Here is a 23,248-nt window from a genome sequence, read left to right as displayed (position 1 = left end):
AGAGCCACCAGCCCTCTCCTCTCCTCCAGATCCTCTGCTCCTCAGCCCGAATAACCTCAGCTGAGATGTGGCAAGTTGCATATTTATGCATTAATTACTGCCTTAAGCAGCAATTACAAACCCAAACAAAATTCTGCATCAATGGCCAAGCGAGCCAGGCACTGCTGGAGCTGGGCAGCTGTTTTCACCCTAAGCAGAGGCTCAGGAAGGAATCACAGTTCCAAGAGGTCCGGAATTAGGGAGAACCGTATTTCCCTGCTGCGTTTTATTTCATGAATACATTTAAGTGAAATTACGGCTCTCTCTGCTGTAAATCCTATTCGAGGGTATGTCAAGGAAGCGATAATGAAGGTGCAGACACTCGACAGCATCCTGAGGGACCTGTTAGTGCCGGTCCAGGTGGGCAGCAATGTCCTTTTCTGTGTTTCTGGGTACTCTCTACCCATGTGAAGGCAGAAGAATTCCATGAGCTGAGCACTCAGCTAAGAGGATCTGCTTTCAGCCCACCTCTGTTGTATCTTTTAAGGAGAACATCAGGGTTTACACCACCCTGTCACCACAGAAAGGCGTGCAGGGAGGGAATTGCACAGCAAAGCCACCTGTGGGTAGAATTAATGGGAAGAGCAATGTATTTGTGGGAAACGTATCCTGGTTGACACAACTTCCTGGGGAAAATGACAGCAAAATTAGACCCGACTCTCTTCCCTGTAAAAGTCAGTTCAGATCCAAAAATCCAACAGCCTGCAAGGAACGGATTCTACACATTTTGTCCTGCTCTGGGCTTAAAGCTGATGTGTTCCTGGCAGAGCCTTTCAGGCTGGTGCTGACACCTAAATGATCAACCTCTCAACATCTGCTCTCGGAAAACTTGGCTCTGTTAGTTCAGCAATAAAAACCCCAGACATTTCTCCCCAAATATTGGAATGGTCACGATCTGTGTGAGGCAGGGCAGTCCCAGCTGCCAGTGGGAAGCCCAGGAATGCAAATTGGGCAGCGCCTGCCAAGGCCTGAGCACCCTTTTCCATGGGGAAATTCCTCCTGATGTCCAAGGAAGGAAAATTCTTTTCCCACTCTCCCAGAGTGGGAGCACAGACCTCCGTCCTGTACCTGCCTGCATCCTAAATGTACCCACCTGGCCTTTTCCATCCTGCTGGCACCTGTGGTTATTTGGATTCATTCTCCCTGGGTATTTTACCCTTTTCTTACCCTCATTTCTGTGCTCACAACTCCTGCAAAATGGCCAGTGTTTCCACCCTCCTTTCTGTTTAAATCCCACAGACCTCAACATAATAGAACATTTTGCTGTAAGTGACAACTTGCAGTGGCTTATTTGTGCTTCAAGATTTTGATACCAGGCAAATTCTCCTGGGATGCACCAAATCCCCAATCAACTGGAAAATTAAGAAGAATGCAAAGCTGCAGAACACTGGAAATTCGTTTTCCCACTCCATTGTCCCCAGCTAAGTTTCAAACCCAGCTGACAAATTCTGGGTGCTGTGGTGAGCAGAGCCAGCTCTGGTTATGTCTGTGCCTTTTCTAGTGTCACTGCACAGCTGCAGGAACTTTAGGGAGAGTCCTTTAGGGAGGATGATTTAGGAACAGATCCACTTTGGGGAGGAAGGTCCCAGTGCTGAGATACAATTCAACCAAAGCTCCAACCACAGAGCCTTTAAAATTATCTATAACTGTATCTGGAACAGGGAAAATAAATTAATGGGTGTGTATTGGAGAGACAAATCACAGAGATAAGGATCATATAAAATAAATACATCTACCGAGGCTACATAATTACTGCACCAGAGATCTGGGATTGATCCTGTTCTCCTGGCGAGGATGGAGATGCTGATGTGGGAGAGTGCTCCAGTTCAGGTCACTTCTGAAGGACTGTCCTTCAGCTCTGCACTGCAGGGAGCTCTGGGAGCACAGAAACTGCACTCCTGGAGGATAAAACCATGAAATCCAGGAATGGTGTGGCTGTTCCAGCAGCCACTTCAGGCACCAGGCTGCAGACAGTCTGCATGACTGTACACGCCGGGGAGATGTGGGATCCCCAGCAGGAACTGCTCCAACCTACACCACACTTTAGTCCATCCAAAAATCCCCACAGCGGGCTCCTCACTTGGATGTTGGCGCAGGGGAAGCCCCCGTGCTCCAGCCAGCTTTGATTTAACTTCAAAGGGAAACCACAATGTCTTAAAAACACCTCACAGGAGGGTGCTCGGAGAAGTCTGGGATAGTTTTCCTAACTCAACGCCAACATGTTGCCTTTGCCCTCACTGGCCAAGCCGTGTGATTGCAGCAGTTCTGCCGAGTGGTGCCCACCAAAGAGCTAAATCTGAATTTGTATTCCTTTCTCAGAGCGATGGCAAGCACCAGTGGGCACAGCAAAGCCTGAACTAAAACCTTGGCATGTTTTGAAGCCAATGTTTCTATTTTCAGCCGAGTTTCTCCGGGAGGGGAGGTTCACATAATCATTCCACGCCGTTGCCTTTTTGTCCTTCTCCCAAAATTCTTTGATAGCAGCATCAAAGCTATTAAGATGCAAATCACTTCAGGAAAGCAGCAGCCAAGATAGAGGAGAGTGATTCCCAAACGTCCCTATGAGGGGATGTGCTGCAGTTTCACTTCCTGTTCATTAAACGTAAGGAAAATCCATGGAAAACCAGTTGTTCCCAGTGTGCAGGAGAGGGAAAGGCCCCCAGAACCCAGTGAGATGGGAACCACAAGGAGCCTGGAATTCACCCCTCCTTTTACTCAGAGCAAGACTTTTAGGTTCAGCAGCATTTCTCAGTTCATCCACAAGGATGATCTCTCCCTGAAAACGGGTTTTAGCAGGAATACGCTGAGAAGGGATAAATAGCCAAACATTTGATGCACTGATAACGTCGTGCCATAGCTCTTATCACCTGGAATAAAGCAGGGAGGCTTTCAGGAAGGAATCCTGCTTTTGTACCCATAAAAGCTGGAATTTCCCATCACTGTATTAAAACCTGAACTTCTCCCACTGTAAATATTTTTTTTCCCTTCCCAGAGAGCGTGGTAAACAGCTCTGGGAGCATCTCTGCAGTTCTTTTAAAGCCAGAGCCAGCCACTGCTGAAACCTCATCTCCCTCAGACTAACTCCATCCATGAGACCTGTAGAGGGCAGTGGATAAAAGAAAATCAAGCACCAGAAAGAGCCGTAAATATTAAATGCAAATTAAAAAAAAATTGGGATCTCATCTAATGACTTCCCCATATTGAAAAGCTTCCAGGTAATTCCATGGATTAATGGATTACTGCAATGGGATTTTTCCAAGCCCAAATCCCAGGCTCTCTGGCAGATTGCACTGACAGGCTTTACAGCAGAGCTCTTTCCTTGGGATTTACTTTTTTTTTTTTCCCAGCAGAAATCTTGCACCTAAACTAAAACTTGTAGCTGGCCCTCCCACTGCCATGGTGCTCATGGGCAAACAAGGCTTCCCCTTCCTCCATGGAAAGCCACATTAAGCCAAGGAAAAGGGAAAATACAGCTGAGCAAAGCTGAGTGTTTACACAATATACAACAGTGCAACATCAGTGCTCAAATTAATATCAATTTAATATCAAACCAGCCAGGACCCGGAGCAGAAAGCAGCCTCCTGGATAATTCCTCTGTGGCTTTCAGGCACACTGCTAATAACTTCATTATCCATTTGGCATATACAATTAACTCATTACTGATGGAATATGTAAAATCCAGGGTAAAACTCCAATTAGGCACAGCAGATAAAAGCATTACAGCAGGTACAGGATCCTTTGCTTTATCTTGCACATGAGAGCATTAATCAATACAGCACCCGTGCTTATGATCACCTCATTTCAGCCGTGCTCTAGTAACTTCTCCCAGCTCTGTAAACCTTGTGCAATTCCGAAATTGGCTCTGCAATTACCACCGAGCTCTCCACACCTTCGTTAATGCCCTGTTTACCTCTGGAATGCAGATTAGATCTGCCAAGGCACCGAAACCACCAGGAGCTGGGAAGGCAGCGAAATAAAGCTTGAAAATGTGTGTGTTAAAGGTGATGCCAGGGTGTTAATACGGAAAGGCCCCGCGGTCTGGAGCTGCTGGGGTGGGGAACTGGGAGCTGCCCCAGTGAGTCACTGGTCTCTGCTGCATCCAGCCCCTCCAGAAAGGCAGAGACATCAAAGCAGGGAGCCAGTGCTTCTTTCTCCTTCTGCCAGACTCCCGGCTGAGTCACCGCGTTATAAATTGCCACTGCTCCCGAGGAGTCAGACACTGACAATTCACTCTTACCTGCTGCATGTTTGAACCTTGTTTGTGATACTTTTATTTTTTTTTTCCTCCCCCTGCCACCGTTTCATCTCTTTCCCATCAGTGTTGCCGGTTGTATCAGTTCCCTTGGATTTAAAAAGGGATGGAGAGCTAATGGCTGCTCTTGCAAAGCACATCTGTGAAGGTAAACACTCACATGGACTTCTGAGCCTTCCTCTTACTCCAGCAGAGTTGCTACAGTGTCCCAGAGTGAGAGCCTGTAGGAATGAAAAACTGGGACAATGCTATTCGTGCTCAGAGCTGAATGAAACAAAATCCTTTTGCTATCACCTGTTACGTAGATCTCTGTATGTCACAGTACTGTGGGGATACATTTCAGAGGGGGTTTGCAGAGTCTGGAGGAATCTTTCTCCTGGGAGAAATCTGCTTTTGGTGATGGCACTTTTCCTTCTCCAGAACGGAGAAGGAAATGGTAAAAAAAGAAAAATGAGGAAAAGTCAAAAGTGAAAATAAAAGGCAGGTGCAAGCAAGAAAGAACAATAAGAATGGGACTTGGACATGGTGGAATCAGTCCAAGGTTGGACTGGATGATGCTGGAGGTCTTTTCCAACCTTAAGGGTTCTGTGATATCATGATTCAAAAACTGACAACAACAAAATAAAACCAGATGGGCCCTGGGGAGATCAGAAATATTGTTCTGACTTCATCAGTCACAGAAGGTGCTCACAGCCACATCCACACCCAGCTGCTGAGTGCCAGCCCACACCACAAAGGAGGGCACTCCTGGTTTCAGGAGGAAAGCACTGCCAGTGGTACTTTTACTCTCCCACACAGACCAGATCATACGGCACCCCCCAGCCTGGCTGGAACCTTCAGCTCCCATTGGGATGGAGGTTGTTCCTCTCTTTCCATGCAGCCTTTATTCCAGATTCTCAGTCACCCCTGAGTGCTCTCCAACCAGATTGCAGCCAAGTCCAACTGCTTGGGAAATTCTCCCAACCACAGTGAGAGGTTGGATCTTCCCATGATGAAAAACGGGTCCTCAGGTACATCATCCCAAAGACCAAATCTCCTGCTCAGGGGTGAGCCATTGGCTCCCTGGCCCAGGCAGAGAGGCTTCAGCTAAACCCAGGCAGAATTAAAGCCTGCTCTACAAGCAGCCAGCGCAGCAGCTGGGATAACCCTAATTTTCCTGTCTCTCCCACTGGAAAATGATCATGGAATTGAATACAAAGAGAAGCTGGATTCTTTAAAGCAACCGTTTGCTTATGGTTTGCTCCCCTGGGAGTGATCCAAATGCTGTGCTGAAGTTCTCCCCAGCATTCCTGTGACCAGAGGTTTCCATTTTAGCCAAAGGAGTCAATATGAAAAGATAGGTCTCACCCAAAAAGTCCAGTTTGTGCAAAGCCACAAATGCAGGTGCAGGGATGGCTGCACAGAACTTTCTCAGTGGAGGTGCTGCAGCTGAGGGCTCTCAGGCTTTGCTTCCCCTGCCTGGTCCCTTCCAGACACTCCTCCTCTGGATGTGACCTTGTGAAAGCACTATTTGGAAAGGAAGGAAGGTCTCTGCTAGTAGATGTGAGTATTTGCTGTGGTTTATCATTTCTACCTGCTCATAAAAATAATTATTTAGATTATGTAAGGTGGGGATGATAACTGTGAAGAACAAAACCCAAAACCTCAGAGGTATTTGCTCCATTTTATGGCCTCTCACCTTCAAATTTCTTGACCATATGGTTGTGCAGAAAACTTAGTAAAATCAATAGTCTAGCAATAAAATTGCACAGCAGCAGGAAACCATTTGGCTTCTTAGGCCACTGGCAAAAGAGGCAGAGCTTTGTGAATATACTGTTAATATTCAGACAGGGAGGTAAGTCACTCAAAAATAAACACATTTAATCCAAAGACTTCTACAAACAATCCCAAATCTATTTTCATTCTCTCATTAGCAAGTGCACTGAGAAGCTTCTGGCAAGCATTGCCATTTGTTTTAGCTTATTATAGGAGCTCATTAAAAATCGAAATAAAAAACCTGGAATATCCAAGTGAACTTAATGGGAAAAGGGGAAAGCTTCAGTCCCCACCATCAGCACTGCCGTTCTCCAGCTTTAATTGGAGCAAAATGAACTTGTGTCTCCCTACACCACAATTTACAAGTGAAAGCAAAATCCCTGTGTTTGAAATTGGCTGGGTACCTGGAGAAGTCCTCTGCAGGGATAAAGCATCAGGAGTATCTCAAATTATCCGAACAAGGACTGTTGGTATCTACCCACCTCCAGCTTCAGCTGTGCTTTTGGGCAGCATCAGCTGATTTAATTCTCAGCCCCACAGCCCTGCTTTGCTCTCTATGCTGGTGTGGGTGTGTTTGTCACAGACTGGCTCAGGCTGCAGGGAGCACAGAGGGCACCTGGTGGCACCTCCCTGCTCCAGCAGGGCCATCCCGGAGCACAGGCACAGCACTGTGTGCACACAGCTCTGCAACAGCCCCAGGGAGGAGAGCCCAGAGCCTCTGTGGCCAATGTGCTCAGGGCTGGGCACTGCCCAGGGCAGCAGTTCTGCCTCCTGGGCAGGGCAATTGCTGGGCTCAGGCCCTGCCCGGTGCTCTGGTGCCATTGCTGGGCCCCGGAGCAGAGCCCGGGCCCTGCTTGGAGCCCTCCCTGCAGCCAGGGACAGCCAGGGCTGAGGGCCCCTCTCAGCTGGGGCTCCTCTCGAGGCTGAGCAGCCCCGGCTCCCTCAGCTTTTCCTCATAAAAGACAAAATCAGGGGCACAGGGTAAGCACCAGAGTGCTTAGAACCTCAACAGGGTTGTGACATTCATTTCCTGCTCCACCAGACCTTTCATTCCTGATCCATGTTTGTTTAAAATCATTGGAGAGATATTTAAGTATATTCACTATTTGGGATATTAGACATGTTTTTTCCCTCAGAAGAACAGCAAGGGAATTTGATCAGTGCCTGACTCTGGATTCACCCCGGCTGAATTTTCCCCGGTTTCAGGCAGAAGTGGAATTTTCCTTCTCTCTCTGAACTGGCCCAAAGAACCTGCCTATGCTCTGAAGTGGCTCTTAGGAGCTTTAACAGTGCTGAGGTGGCTTTAAATCAATTCTGTTCAAGGAGATATTTTCTTTTTCAGAATGAGTGCTCATTCTTAGTCTATTTCTCTTTAACTAGAAAACAGAGGATAATTAAGAGAAAACATTGCCATAAATCAACAGGGAAAAAAAAAAAAGAAGAGAACAAACCTTGTACCTAAATGAAGGCATTTCACAATTTCAAACAGCAAGAGTTTCACTCAGTTACATTCAGATTTCTGTTCTTATTTTGCCATAAAACGGTAGATTTTTGCCTGAACCAGAAACCCTGTGCACGCAGTTGTTGTTTTCCATGACTCCAGCACAAGCAGCTCCTCCTGCCCTTCCCAGGCATGGGAGAGAGACAGCCCAACCACATTTTCAGGAGCAGCAGGACATTCACCTGGAGCAACCTAGGAGGGGCAAGAAAGCCCAACCCTCCTTTTGCACTTTTCTGAATAAAACAATGACACTGACCAAAAAACAAAAAAGGGAGCAAGCAATATAAATTTCATTCACTGAAATTAGGATTCAGTAGAACAATAGAATCATTAAGGATGAAAAAGACCTCCAAGGTTATCAATTACAGCTTTGGACTGAATACCACCATGTCCACTCAGTTTTTGAACAATGGTTGATTTAGGTGAAACTGAGAAAATGTCAGTATCCAACAGTAAATGAATTTATTTGAAACCCTATTGTAAGAGAGAGAATTTGCTTTCCTTTTCATTGTCTCTCCTTTTTACCCTTGAAATTTTCTTGCTTAAGACTCCTCAGAGGTCATGCTGAAGCTGGTGACAGGGACAAATGGGACAATCAGGAAGGAGGCAAAAGGCAAGAAGGGTTAAGTTGATGACAGAAGCATTACTGGCTCCAAAAAAAAAGAACAATCTATATCCCAGAGAATCTGATGGGTGAGACCACTCTCATCCCAATGAGGTTTTATCCTGTTCAGCTGAGGAGTGATCCTGCCTTCCTTTATCCCAAGTGTGCAAGGAATGGATTGGAATAGCTGCAGATCAGTTACATCTGTTCAGACAAAATGAAGGTTTATCCTAAAACCAGTGCCAGGCATCACAGCAGAGTCTCCCACCAGGGCTGGCAGAAGCATGGAAAGGATATTTTTCCAAAGGCTCTTTGTCACCTTCAGCAGGAAGGATGTCTTTACCTATTGTATTTTTTCAAGTGGTATCTGCTCACATTTTGTTTTGGTCTCCTCTGCCTTTTACATTTGAAAAACTCCTGGGAAGTCTAAAAGGAAAAAGGACAGAGGGACACATTGAATGAGATGTTAAATTAAGGCCATGCATATTCAATTTGCCTTTGTGTTGGAATTCTGGCTATTCTGTGTTTCTTCAGGAAAAAAAAAGGAGAGATTGCAGAGTTTTCTTCCTGCATAATTTTTTTCTTTTTAAAATGAATCATCTGGATGAATCCTGGTCCCGGTCCTAGAGGATGACATGTGATGAAGTTTTAACAGCAGCGAGCAGTTGCCCATTTTGAACTGATTTGGTTAAATTCTTTCACATCAATGTTTCCCACTGCCAATCACCATTTCCACTGTGAAATGTCCTTCCAATGATCAGGTGCAGATGGTGTAGGAGATTCCTGAAGCTGGGATTACAGAGCTTGGATGGATTGGTTGGATTCATAGCTTGAGCAGTTTTTCACCCCTCAGAAGCTGGAGGAGTGGAGTTACCCCTTGGGTTGATATTCTACAACCCGTAGAAACCCCAGGGTATTTAAAATTCATTTTATATGAGCAGTACTTGATATCTGATGGGTCTGTAACCCCATCTAACATCAAGTTCCGACTACAGTTTTAACACCCAAAGTGTCAGCTTTTGAGGAATTTCCATATGGATGGCAATTGAATAATCAGAGTTTCATTTTACCTAAAGAAAGAAGTAAATAATAAACTTACAAATCTGCTATGAATTAATCCCATTTCATCCCATGACCTCTTTGTCTCTTGGGCAATTCTTTAGTGTATTCTTAGACGTTTTTCCTTAAAACAGTTTCACCATCACCTTTGGCCATTTGGTTGTGCTCATTTACTCCTTCAATGACAGAAGTGAAACTCTTTTCCTCATACTCTCAGGAGATTGTAGTGCCCTTGGAGAAATCTTGCATTGATCCCGAAAAAGCAGAGTGGGAATCTTCATGGAATAAATTGCCTAACTCTTGGCACATGCCTGGACCCCAACTCCTCACCTACGTGATGGTGAAATTCAATTTATATATTGCTAATTCAATTTATAAATTAGCCAGAAACAAGCTACTTTATTAAATACAGTCTCACCCATGAACAGCACATTTAGGTGAAAAGATGCTGATGTGAAAAAAGTAATTTTGTTTGCAAATTTTCCTTGGAGTGAAACAGAACTGCACATGGAATTTATCCCAAGCAAATTCCTGAATGGATGTGGCACTTTGCGATATGGTTTGGTGGCAGAGCTTGGACTGGATGACCTTGGAGGGCTTTTCCAGACTTAAAGATTCTGGGATTTTTGCCATGTGGTGCCACACAGAGACCAGTTCCTGTGAGTAAAGTACAACACTGGGATGTAGCAGAAGAGTAAAACCACTTGTACACAGAGAAGGAGGAAGCAGCAACTCCAGGGGCTTTGATGGAGTTGCCTTAGCAAAAGCATCATTAAAATGTATTTTCTTTCAGCCCACCAAAGTCTTGTGGTTATCTTCCTGTCATCTCAAGAAAATTGAGCTCTGCTCGTGTTTAAAGAGACCCTCCCTCTCCAGCACCGCTTTCTGCACCAAGGAGGTGCCACCAAATAGAACAAAACAGAATCCTCAAGGTTGGAAAAGATCTTTGAGATCATCAAATCCAACCGTCCACCAGCACCACCACTGAGTTCAAACCACACCATGTCCCCGAGTGCCACATCCACATGGGCTTTGAACATTTCCAGGGATGGGCACTCCACCACTGCCCTGGGCAGCCCCTTCCAGTGCTTAACAACCCTTTCCACACTGCTGCTGACCAGTTAGCTCACCCCAAAGCTTCAATCCCAACTCTCTCAGCTCCATCCCTCTGATCATCTTGGTGCCTCCTCTGGATTTGCTCCAAAATGACCACTTTGAAATCAGTTTTCCCTTTACTTTCTGTTGTCATAACAACTCTATGTCTCCTGTTTTTCTGGAGATAGACCAGATATGGCCTCTCATTTATTCCCCAGTTCCAAAGTCTCTGGAAAGTGAAACACGGTTGTGGAGGGGGGTTGGTTCAGACACTGCCAATATTACCCTGGAAAACTCATCTCCGAGGAGGCACCTCTTCATTTTCAGCTGGCCTTGACGGCAGAGGTCACAGGTTTCTCTGGAGGACAGGAATGACACACTCAGTGTATTACTCAGGCAGGAATTGAATTACTGCTCTCCCAAGCTTGGCATTTGACTTGGCTGTCAAGTACACAACATCTAATAAAAGGCACTGGGCTGTTTCACTGTGCTGACTCGCAGCTCTCAGAGGCTGGAGGAGATGGGGTTGGCTTTGCCTTGATGTTCAGGAAGGAGGCCTGCCAATAATTTGAACCAGAAAAATAAACATGTGTTCTGTAAGGCTCTTTTCCTACAAATTTAATAGCGAGTTTCAGGGGTTGAGGTGAGAACAGGGGAAAGTTTGGATAAATGAAATGTAGGAATGTCCCAGAAGGGCCTAATGTGTATCTAGCAAATGTTCTATGCATTACACCACTTCTTTTCTGACTCTTAACAGCAGTTTCAAGGCAAGGGCTAGGAAGTGGTGGATCAGTCCTGGTAAGAGTTCCAGGTTACCTTGGGAATTAATTTTGGGTATGATCTCAATCCCTGTCTTACAGAACAACAGGCATGATGCAGAACCTGGAATCACTCACTTGGGGAAGGGACAAAGCCCAGAACACACCGCAAATAACACACAACCAGTCCAAGACAATGCTCCAGAAGAGACTGAAGAAGGAGCTGAGTGCAAAGGCTTCATCCCTGAAAAGTCTGTGTCCCAGGCCAGGGCATGACAGGTAAATCCTGCAGAGGAACAGGCAGCAAAGGCAGCGCTCTCGCACCCATGAGCCATGAGCAGAGCAGGGGGAAGGGTTATCCGCCACAGCAGCAAACCTGGAGCCTTGTGCAGGCACTGCTGAGAGAGGTAAAAGGCTCCCACTTCTGCCTTCCGATGTGTACAGTTCCAGAATGTCCCATTCAAAGTCTGCTGGGATGCCAGGAGAACAGGACGCTCTGCCTCAGCTCCAGAGCAGTATGGAACAGCTCCCAGCACAGAGCAGCCTGTGTGTGCTTAAGAACAAGGGAGTCCAAGGAATGTTTTTTTGGGAGCCCTCTCCAAGTAAGCAGTCAAGGTTTGCAGTGACCATGGAGGGTTCAGAAGCTGAGTCTTACCCAGCACCGTTTTATAAACAGTCATGTTTAAAGAAACACTGGATTAGCCACTGGTCCTTGAGGGTCAGAAGAATAGAATAAGCTGGGAAGCCTCTAAACAAAGAGTTTCATCTGCCCAGAACAGCAGTGTGGGAGTAACATTGGTGCCTTGAGAGGCTACCTAAAAACAGAGACTAGACAAGAATAAGGGAATAAAGGTAGGTATTTATTTGAAAGGCCTTCAAAGGTTCCCCTGGGGAGCCAGAGGCTGCCGCCAAGATGGACCCCAAGATGGATGACAGGTCATGAGTTCTTCACACTTCTGTAAGTTTCGTTCATTTGCATATCAGGGTTAATTCTCCAATTAAAGCTTCATTTTAATGATGTAGTTTCCCCAAGCTCACTCCCCTCTTAAGATGTTGGTTTAGACATTTTGGGCCTAGGACGGTCTGAGTGTCCTTGGAGAGCAGGCCTGGAGAGGCTTTGTTATGTCTACCTGGCAGGAAAGAGCAGAAGTTAGCAGGCTACAAGAAACTTCAGTTACACACTGGGAGGTACAGGATTTGAAAAATATGAAAGTTAAAACCCAAGGCATCAACATCCTGCCCATATCTCCAAAAAGAAGACCTGTTAATGGGCAGATGGAGAATTATAGAGCATAAGGTTGTTCAGTAGGGCCATTTTGCCATTCTACCTCTTCTCCTGAGGGACAGCTCCCATCTCTGCTCTGGGAGCTGGGGATGGGCCAGGGCAGGCTCAGGCTGGAGATGAGGGCAAGGTGCTTCCCCCAGAGGGTGCTGGGCACTGCCCAGGCTCCCCAGGGAATGGGCACGGCCCCGAGGCTGCCAGAGCTCCAGGAGCGTTTGGACAGCGCTGCCAGGGATGCCCAGGCTGGGGCTGTTGGGGTGTCTGGGCAGGGCCAGGGGATGGATCCATGATCCCTGCGGGTCCCTCCCAACTCAGGATATCCCATGATAATACATCAACTCGCTTCTGCCCAGACCAAATTCCTAAAGATTTTGGAAGCAGCTTTGGCTAAACCAAGAACAAGGAGTGTGGGCAGCCGTTGCTGTTGTGGCCAGAGCCAACCACTCAGAACCATGGATGAGATCCAGGGTCTTCAAAGGCAGAAATAAAGGAAAAAAAAAACAACCCAAACCTTCATTTTTCTCACTTCTCTGTATCAGATGCTTGCACATCTCGATTAGAATTCAGGATGACTCATATTCCACAGCCCTTCTAATCCCTAAAACACTACCACCACACATAGTTGCTTGCAAAGATGCTCTAAGGCATAGTGAGCAAACTCCCTGATAGGAATTTTCTTTCCCCTTATTCAAATAAATTTTAACTCTTTTCCTTTTCAGACCACCAGACTGATACATAACAGCAGCCACTATTTAAATTAGGCAGTGATGGTGCGTTTCTGTGATGTCCTGTCCATTATTTTATATTAAACTGAGAAAAAGTGGACTCTTATCACAAGTATTGAAAGTGGTTTTCCTTCCCTGTCGATTTACATCCAAATAACCAACTTATCAACCTTGCAAATGTCAACCTGCACTGAGGCAAGGAGCTGTGAAGTTCTTAAGCAGACACTCTCCTTGGGAGACTGAAAGGTCAGTGTGCATGTTATTTATTCTTCCCAGGGAAAGGTTCTACTCTTAGGTCAGGGAAGGCTTTTACACCATCCACAGAAATAATAATGGAAGGTTTTAACCAAGAAAAGACCGGCCCCAGCCTAAGTCAAAAATGAATCTTCAGAAGGATTAATTTCTTTAACATACGGACAGAAATATATCCAGAGAATAAAATCAGGTATGGAAGAGCATCGTCCTCCAAGGAATGCCCAGGCACAAGCCCAGGTTTGGATTCTATTCCTCTTGGGGGAGTCAAAGCTGCCAAATCCCCTCTGACTTCCACACGGGAATCTCTCTTACTGGCACCTCTTTTCCACCAATTTTAAATACCCTTGAAAACCATCCTGTCCTGGTTTTGGCTGGGATAAACCACAACACCAACTTGTATTTCTTTGTTCCACTCCTCTTCTTGGAAACCCCAATAAGCACTAATTTTAGAATGAAGTGACATTATGGCAAAGGCAATCCTGCTGCCTGGCTGGCTCCCACTGTCGTGACCAACAGTGCAACCAACATTTTGTTCCTTATGGCATTGTTTTAGTGCAGGGAATGGAGATCCTGGTGAAAATAAGGAAAATTTGTGGCTGGAGAAATCAAGCTCCTGGGTTACTTGGGGAGACAGATGCAATAAGAAAACAGCACTGCATTAAAACACCATTTTTAATGTGCCAAAACCACTGCTTTGAGGGGAGGGATAGCAGCAATGCAGCTCCTGCAGCAAAATTTATCAAAATAATCCTAATTTCTGAAGAATAAAGTCATTATTGTTGTCACAAAGGATCAGCCTTGCCCTTAAGATTCCTTGAACACACTGCTCTGGCTTCTAACACAGCAGCACAAGGGAAGTCTGAGAACATCTTAGAATCACTAAGGTTGGAAAAGACCTTTGAGATCATCAGATCCAACCACCAACCAGCACCACCACCATGTTCTCCACTAACCATGTCCCCAAGTGCCACATGCACATGTTTTTGGAACACCTCCAGGCATGGGGACTCCAACACCTCCCTGGGCAGCCCCTGCCAAGGCCTGAGCACCCTTTCCATGGGGAAATTCCTGCTGCTGTCCAAGCTGAGCCTCCCCTGGCCCAGCCTGAGGCCGTTTCCCCTTGTCCTGTCCCTGTTCCCTGGCAGCAGAGCCCGACCCCCCCGGCTGCCCCCTCCTGTCACGGAGATGTGCAGAGTGGGAATGTCTGATTCCCAGATCACCCAAGTTGCCAGAAGCCAGAGACCAAAAAGGTACAGCCTTTTATTTAATCAAATCACTTCAACGATGCATCACACATTTTATAGAACCCATTTTTTAAGAAGCCAGGCAAATTCCCCAGACACAAGGCTTCACTAACAAGCTGAAGTTGTTTAAAATAATTTCTTCACTTTGGTTTTTAGCATAAGGAAGTGCAAAGCCTTCTCCTCTGTTAATTAATGTGAAGTCGTTGGTTTATGACACACTTTTGCCAGCAACTTCCCTCTTGCATCAAGCCCCTATCAGGATGTTTATCGGGAAGCATTTATTTAATAACATGGGGCTTTAAATTGGTTCCTTTAATGACAGTATTTCACCCGTGGTGTGTGAGAGATGGAACACAACATATACAGATATTTTCTTGGTAATGTGTAACTGCAGAGCTGGCATGCAAAAAAACAAGCGAGGCATTAAGGGAATGGAAAATAAGGCAGAAGTCACAGAACCACTCACGGTTTGGGTTGGACAGGGCCTTAAAGCCCATCCAGTACCACCCCTGCTATGGGCAGGGACACTTTCCATCATCCCAGATGGCTCCAAGCCCCAGTGTCCAGCCTGGCCTTGGACACTGCCAGGGATCCAGGGGCAGCCACAACTTCTCTGGGTACCCTGTGCCATGGCCTGCCCACCCTCCCAGGGAGGATTCCCCCAGACTGTGCTCTTATCTGGGATTGTCCAGACCCAGCGGCAGCACCATCACTTGGCCTTGTTAAACCTCATGAGATTCCCATGGGCCACTTCCCAAGCTCGTCCAGGCCCCTCTGGATGACCCTGTCCTTGGGCTGTGTCACTGCACCCTCAGCTCCATGTCTCCTGCACGGCTGCTGAGGGTGCTCTTGATTTTCCGTGGATTTTGTGTGGAAGGGGTTACAGAACTGGATTTCCAGCTCGTGGTGGCAACAGGCACGCCCTTGGGCTGAAAGGAAGAGATGGACAGCCCTGCAAGCAACACAGAGATTTTTTTTTTTGGAGAGGGGTAAAAGCTACACAAAGACTGAGAAGTTGCATTCCCATTCAAAAGAGGGGTCACTGCATTTGCTGGGAAAACCACGATTTCATCCGTCCTCAGCCAAGGCTCCTGGTCCTCCATGTCCAAAGCTAAATTATTTCTCTCCTCAGAGCAGGACAGCAGGCAATTGGGACACACAAAGTTTCACCCTTTCCTTCTCACAGTTGTCCTCTGTTTCCCAACCAGCACAATCTCCCTGTCAGTGTGGGGGTCTTTCCAAGGGAACACTGTCTTGGTTGTTGCTTGGACATTAAATTCTCCTGAGTCTTGTGGATGGTTTCTTAAAATCAGCAATCCCTGAACAGTTTGGATGGGTAGCTTAGCAAAAGCACTTTCCCTCTGCTGCCACTGAGGTCACCTGGGGCTTGGTGGGACACACATCTTTTATCACTTCATACACTCAAACATGCAGTGTCCTTTGATATTCTCTCCTTTGCCTTTATTTATCTCCAAAATAGGCCAAGGAACTCCTGTGGGATGGAGCATCCCCGAACTAACTCTTGGACAGCACCAGGGAGATTAAAATCACTGTTCAAACAACCAATTCTGCAAAGTCTTTGCTCTTTCCTGGAATCCTGACATTCCTTTTGTCCTGGAGGTTCTGACTCCCTCTCAGCTGATCCCACTGCAGGCTGCTCCATCCCTCCCAACCCCTCTGCGATGCAGGGACTGTCTTGTCTGCTGCTCTGAACAATCCAGAACATGTTACACATCTCCTGCATTATTTATACTGGCTACTTACAAGTTGATTTTTATTTATTTAAAGTTTCCATCTGTAGGTTCTGGCTCTCTTTCAAAATCTCCCCCTTTCCACCATGTTCTAATGGATATCTGTTCTCTGGGAACATCTGTCCTTTAGGCCCCTGTTAGATGTAACAGTGACACCATTTTCCATCTTATCACATGCACACAGTTTTCTGTTTGTTTTTTAAATCCCCACAATGTTACAGCTTCCTTTCGTCGTAAACCTTGCAGCTCACACACTTCCTTAACAAAAAGGATTTCTATTTTTCAGGCCCTGCTATGAAATGTCCAGAACTAAAGATAACATGGAACAGGATGCCCAGAGAAGCTGGGGCTGCCCCTGGATCCCTGGCAGTGTCCAAGGCCAGGCTGGATGGGGCTTGGAGCAGCCTGGGGTAGTGGGAGGTGTCCCTGCCCATGGCAGGGGATGGAATGGGATGGGCTTTGAAGTCCTTTCCAACCCAAACCATTCTGGGATGATTCCTTGATGATGATTCTGGGAGAGGCATCTTTTGTATTTTACAGCTCTTGGCCAGTGAGTGGCAATGCCCAGCTCAGCACTCATCACCCGAGGGTGGGATTTTTGTCTTCTTCCCTTTGCATCCACCTCCAGGGGATTTCACCTGCCACAGCCTTACCCAGCAGTTAATTCTGCCTCAATCCTTCTGCAGTTTTCCACAGTCAGCACTCGGCTCCAGTGCTCTGGAGAAAGCACCGGCAGCACACTCCATGTCTTTCGCAGCTCATTTACCAGTTGAGTATCACAGGTTTGTGCAGATTCCTTGGAGACTCTGCTGCTGTCATCCTCTCACTCAGGAAACTGCTCAGTTTCTCCAGCCTTCTGTTTCCTATCTTTTGACCAATTTTTTCACTGATCTGTAGAGCATTCCTTTTCTTTCTCATCCTTTTGGCTTTAATCCCACATCCTCAGAGGGTCGGACACAGAGCACAGCACACTTGTGATGATCATACTCCTGTTTCACTGATGAGGACCCGTTTTGGGGTTCATTTGCTCCTTTTAACCATCATCTTGGTATCACTCTGGGGGTGCTACTCTGCAGATTTCCCATCCCTGGAAGTGTCCAAAGCCAGGTTGGACAGGGCTTGGAGCAGCCTGGGAGAGTGGAAGGTGGCAGGGGGGCTGGAACTAGAAGAGCTTTAAGGTCTCTTCCAACCTAAACCATTCTGGGATTCTATGATAAAATGCCCCCTCTTTTTCCTCTTTCTCAGTAGTTTTAGGATTCTTCACCTAGAGGGAAGACTGCTGAGTGATGCCCCTGTGTCAGCAAACCTTCCAGTGACCCTGAATTCCTCCAGGAAGCTTCCTTTGAGGACACCAAGCCCTTGTCCTGGTCCCCACGCACTGCCAGTGCCTCCTAAGGCAGGTGTCAGTGTATTTTGATGCACACTTTAGGAAGCTGGACCCCCACACTGCATGCTGGTTCTCCTGCGAGGTGGGGTGAGCACTGATGGCGCCAGTTTGCCTCTGTACGAGGCTGAGGTGCCCCACAGTCAGATCGTGCTGAATTCCTCCCTCCTGTAGCCAGAACTGCACAGCTTGATCCCCCAGCCACCTCCTGGAGCTCTCCTTGGGAGGGCTCTGCCTCCAGCTCTGTCCCTGTGGCTGAGCTGCTGTAGCTCCCCCACCCCAGCGGAGGTTTCCTACCTCAAGGAACAGGACTGCTCACTTAGAGCCCGAGATCCACCCTGGCTTGGTTCCATTTTCTGGTTTGTTTGGGGATTTTTGGAGGGGAGGAGGCAGATGGGCTGCTTTCATGAAAATCAGTTCCAAGGCTGCTACAATAACCTACTTCTTGCTAGTCTGGCACCTTCCTCCTACTCCTCAGGCAAGGTTGGATTCACACCTGCAGCCAATTCAAACTCGATGGAATCAGGTTCAGAACTTGATATTTCAGAACTAAAATTTTATTTATTCTGCCTTTATTACATACCTAGGCTCTGAACTATTTAGAGTAAATCACAGCTCTGGGAGGAACAGGTTTCCTGGCAAATTCTGGAGTTGTGAAAGCTTCAGCTACATGCTACGACCAAACACTTTCCCTAAAAAAAAAGTTGAACTTCCATATGCTGAAACTCTTGTTTTGTTTACAGCAGTCCCCCTGCTCTTAGTCCCTAACACAATGGCTTATGATTATTAAATTTTCTGCTGCATTTGTTCTACTAATCCACACAGTCAACAAAATTCTTTTGTGTAATTCTTGTGTCCTTCACAGCACTACAGGAGCTTCAAAACCTGGATCAAAGACCTTGACCAAAGTCACTAAAGAAGTGTTAGGGAGGGCTGCTCATGAGACCTGTCCCTCAGGAATGCTTCTGATTCCTCCCCTGCACCTGGAGCTTACCTCATTCTGTCCCAGTCCCCCTTTTTCCCAGCTCCTTATCTGCCTTAGCCAGCTCCTTATAATTCCTGTATTAATCTGCGCCATCTCCGCTTTCAATAATAATTTCCTCTGGGAACTGCACTGAATAAATGCTGCCTATAAATCCAGAGAGTTTAAGCCCCCTGCATCTCTGTAGTGTGAGATGTTCACTGGCTCAGCAAAAAAGAACCAGCCTGGTACTCAGATAAAATCACCTGCTGAGCAGAATTTTCCCTTTTATCCCACTTTTCACTCAGGATCTTCTGGATTACTCTCTGTTCCAAACCTGACCCAAGAAATCAGCAGATCTGCATGGACTTCCCGGGATCTCTTTTTGCCCAGTGTTCTCACATCAGAATGCATTATTCCCAGATGGAAATAAACATGAAAGGTTTTTGCTAGGGACCAGAGATAACGATCAGAAAAGTAATGGATTCACTTTCTCCAAAGGAAGTCACTAACAAAAGCAAGAGCTTTGCTATGCTTTAGCCAAATAAATCATGCAGACTCAGCAACAAAAAATCCCAACAAAAAGGAGAATTGGATTTGCAGGATGATTTTCCAGCTCCCTCCTTTGACAGCAACATTAAACTGATGTGGATGTAGAAGGGGAATGGAAATCTTGCCCTGACAATTGCTGTGGCAAGAATTAGTTCCCGCCATTCGAGAACAACTACTCCATATTGCTCATCAAGGTTTGAATCTTTATCTGAATTTTTCCTAGGAAAGAAATGACTTTTCCTTCATTGCAGTTTACGTTGGAACCTGAGTTCAGTGGCCAGGAAAAGGAACCTGCCACATTTCCTCCTCCTCCTCCTCCCCTCCTGCCAGAATTCCACAAGTGGAAACACGACTTGAAGGGAGATCATCCTGGTCATGAGATGTGCATTCCCAACAAAACCAAACCTCTTTTCCCTGTGGTCCAGCAGAGCTGCGGAGCTGATTTCTATCTTGTCATTCCAATCAACAAATTCTCGGTGCCACAGAGCAGCCAGCATTCCAGAGGGACACGTTTTTCATCCTTTCCCCACCACATTTTTGGAGTTAATATTTCAAAAACATGACCTTCATCATGGAAGCATGGTTCTCATTGTGTGTCTGTACAGACATCCTAAAACATTCCTGAATTCAACACCAGGAAACAAGGGAAAAAAAATAATGTTGTTTTCAGGAAGTGCAGTGGACAAATTGGCAAATGAAAACCATCCAGAAGTGAACTCAGCCTCGAGGAATACAGGTTATTACAAATTATTCGAGAGAGGATTTTGGGAATCATTTCCAGCAAAAACATGCCCATATTAAAAGGGAATTACCACAGTACCTTAACTGCACTTCTCAGCCATAGCTGTGGAGATTATATGTTGATCACCTGGAAAACATAAAATAGAAGATTAATGATGTTGTTCATATCTTAATTGCTGATTAAGAAGAGCAACTAATCTCACACGTTTTCCTTTGTTTAAATAGTTTTCACTTCCCAAACAGAGAAGAGCAGAACACACAGCTTTCAATATCTGCTATTTTATTCCTGATAAAGGCAGCTTCAAATAAGAAAAATAACAAGAAAACACTGCCTGAGGTTTTCATTAAAGTACTTTACATATTTTCATGAAGGCTGTCAACTCAGAAACCAAGGAGAAATTCATAACAAGTTTTATCCTTCTAAAATACCCACCCTAAAACACATCAGGCACTTATCTGTAATTTGTTTTGACTCAAATATATTCTCTGCCCTTCCCCAAGATGAAATATTCAACAGGAAATTCTCTGACTGGCTCTTTCCAGCTCCTTTTTCCCGTGTGCCTGTGAGTTATCCCAGGGATGGACAACACAACGGGGGGCTGCAGGGCTATTTGGGGGCTGCTTCTCCAGTGTTTATCCAACTGAGACAGTGCCATGGGGGAATTCAGGAAAATTCAAGAGGCATTTGGGCCTCCAGGCATGGATTGGCTTGGAGGTTTCCCCTTTCTCCCAGCGCCAAAGGGAAACACAGGGCGGAGACCCCAGCACTCCAAATGGGGAGGGAGAGACCCAGGATAGAGGGAGGCACCTTGAAACTTGTTATTGGGGGGCTTAAAAATCAAATTGCTCAGGTGCTGGGCTCATTTCACCTCTTGCTTTTGGGAAAATCCAGGTCCTTATAAACACATCCAATTCCTTCCCAATATCCCATCCATCCCTGCCCTCTGGCACTGGGAAGCCATTCCCTGTGTCCTGTCTCTCCATCCCTTGTCCCCAGTCCCTCTCCAGCTCTCCTGGAGCCCCTTTAGGCTCTGGAATGGACTTGGAGTTGCCTCTGGAGCCTTCTCTTCTCCCACTCTGTTTAAAGCAGAGAACAGGAATTCTTTCAGGAGGAAGGTTCAGCAATATGTTTCTATGCTGGAAACATTTATTTTTCTTTTTTAAAATATATTAGAACTGTTGGATGTCTTCAGAAATCCAAACAAATGTCTGCTGTAATGAACTGAGTGTTGTCTATCCCTTATTTTCATCCAGTTGTACTGTTTTTTTTGTTTTTGTAGATATATTTATATATAGAAGAGATAAATGATTTGGTCAGGCAGACCTGGGAAAAGCGATGCACTCCCACACACATCTGGTGTCTTGTTAATGAAGCTTTACCCATTTTTACTCAGTTAAATTCTGAAGGCCAATAAAATACCTTCTTGTTTCCCCGTATGGAATATTTTGTTGGAAGTCAACACAACATCCATGTATTTCCCCAAATTTCCGTCAGCCTTCAAAGCTGGGAGTTATCTCCTAAATCTGACTGCCCAATGTGCTGTGGATTTATTCCACCCCTGAACAAGGCAGCAGTTTGGGTTATTGCAAAGCAATCCCCGTGTGCCTAAAATTCCCTATTTCTGCTTGGAGAGCATGGCAAGCTGGCTAATTCCAATGGAATGTGGGTGCTGTGCTGTCCAGCCTGGAGAGGAGAAGGCTCCAGGGAGAACTTAGAGCCTCTTCCAGTGCCTAAAGGGGCTCCAGGAGAGCTGCAGAGGGACTGGGGACAAGGGATGGAGGGCCAGGACACAGGGATGGCTTCCCAGTGCCAGAGGGCAGGGCTGGATGGGATATTGGGAAGGAATTGTTCCCTGGGAGGGTGGGCAGGCCCTGGCACAGGGTGCCCAGAGCAGCTGGGGCTGCCCCTGGATCCCTGGCAGTGTCCAAGGCCAGGCTGGACATTGGGGCTTGGAGCAGCCTGGGACAGTGGGAGGTGTCCCTGCCCATGGCAGGGGTGGGGATGGGAGGTCTTTAAGGTCCTTTCCAAAATTGAGGATGGGAGGAAAACTGCTCTGGGCTATGTGAAACACAGGCATGTTCTGCCAGCAGTGTGGTCACCTCTGGATTCCACATCCCACTAAAAGAATTCCATATTCTACGCCCAAAAATCCACACCGCTGAGGCTGCAATTGCTTCGCCCAGAGAATTCCCAATCCCTCAGGCGTGGAGGAGAGGGAGAGGGTCGAAATGAATTGCACTGCCACGAGAACAGAGTTTCCTCCTTGCTTTACTCAGAGATTAATGCCCATTGTCAGCAGCTTTTATGATAAATTATCGTCATTGTGAATTTTGGAAATGAAGATGCATCATGCTGTGTGTTGTTCACACACTGCAGAACACTTCTCCTCTAATCAGCAAGGGCTTGGAGTTCCAGAGATTGTTTTGCAGGAAAAAAATTGGCTGTTTGGATGGGAATTGGTTTGGATTTCAATGTTGTAAATAGAGCCAGAGACTTCAATTCTGAGTTTCACTGGAAGGTGACGACAGAACCTTGGGCTGTGGCTGTTCCATCAGCCTGGCCTTTGGTGTGACAGGAGCAGGCAAAAGCAAGAGCTGCTGGATCCACTTCATCCACACTGTCTACAATTTTGGGGTTTACTTTGGATTTTACACTATCCCTGGGAAGGATCAGTCACCCCGTTGGACTCTTAAACCCTGTTAGTGGGAGCAGAGCATTTGATACCCACTGGACACCAAATTTGCTTTAGGTTCCTCATCCACATGCACAAAACCACACGGAATCGACCCAAAATTCAATGAACAAGAATAAGCACCAATGGCAATAGAACCATTGTAAGATATTGTGCTCACTACCTGCATATTCCAGGCTGAAATTAAAGAATAACTTCATTTCTACAGTTGGTGAGTGCCTGAATAAACAACTCCCATCGTTAAATCTGTAGCATTATTTTGGTGCATTGCTAAAATTCTCATTTTTGAGGACAGCCTTCTCCTTCTTAAAGGCCTTGGAGATGATTAAAGGGATGGAAAGGCTGGGAGAGCTGGTATTGTTCAGCCTGGAGAGCAGAAGGCTCCAGGGAGAGCTCAGAGCCCCTTGCAGGGCCTAAAGGGGCTCCAGGAGACATGGAGAGGGACTGGGGACAAGGGACAGAAGGACAGGACACAGGGAATGGCTTCCCAGTGCCAGAGGGCAGGGCTGGATGGGAGATTGGGAAGGAATTGTTCCCTGGGAGGGTGGGCAGGCCCTGGCACAGGGTGCCCAGAGCAGCTGGGGCTGCCCCTGGATC

General features: G+C 46.4%; 1 protein-coding gene across 1 annotated transcript in view; it reads right to left on the bottom strand.

Annotated features, from left to right (window-relative positions):
* The window catches only part of PCDH15 (protocadherin related 15), a 506,585-nt gene that overhangs the window by 245,487 nt on the left and 237,850 nt on the right, over window positions 1-23,248 (bottom strand). Inside the window, exon 4 of the mRNA XM_042021638.1 lies at window positions 20,038-20,085. The gene's annotated coding sequence lies outside the window, so the exon portion shown is untranslated. The remainder of the gene's footprint in view (window positions 1-20,037; window positions 20,086-23,248) is intronic.

Source organism: Corvus kubaryi, unplaced genomic scaffold (genome assembly GCF_017639235.1).
Source record: "Corvus kubaryi isolate FWS band 111438036 unplaced genomic scaffold, C.kubaryi_AGA036_p1.0 126, whole genome shotgun sequence".
Classification (NCBI taxonomy): domain Eukaryota; kingdom Metazoa; phylum Chordata; class Aves; order Passeriformes; family Corvidae; genus Corvus; species Corvus kubaryi.
Note: the sequence above shows the minus strand (reverse complement) of the source record. Positions and strands in the feature narration are given on the sequence as shown.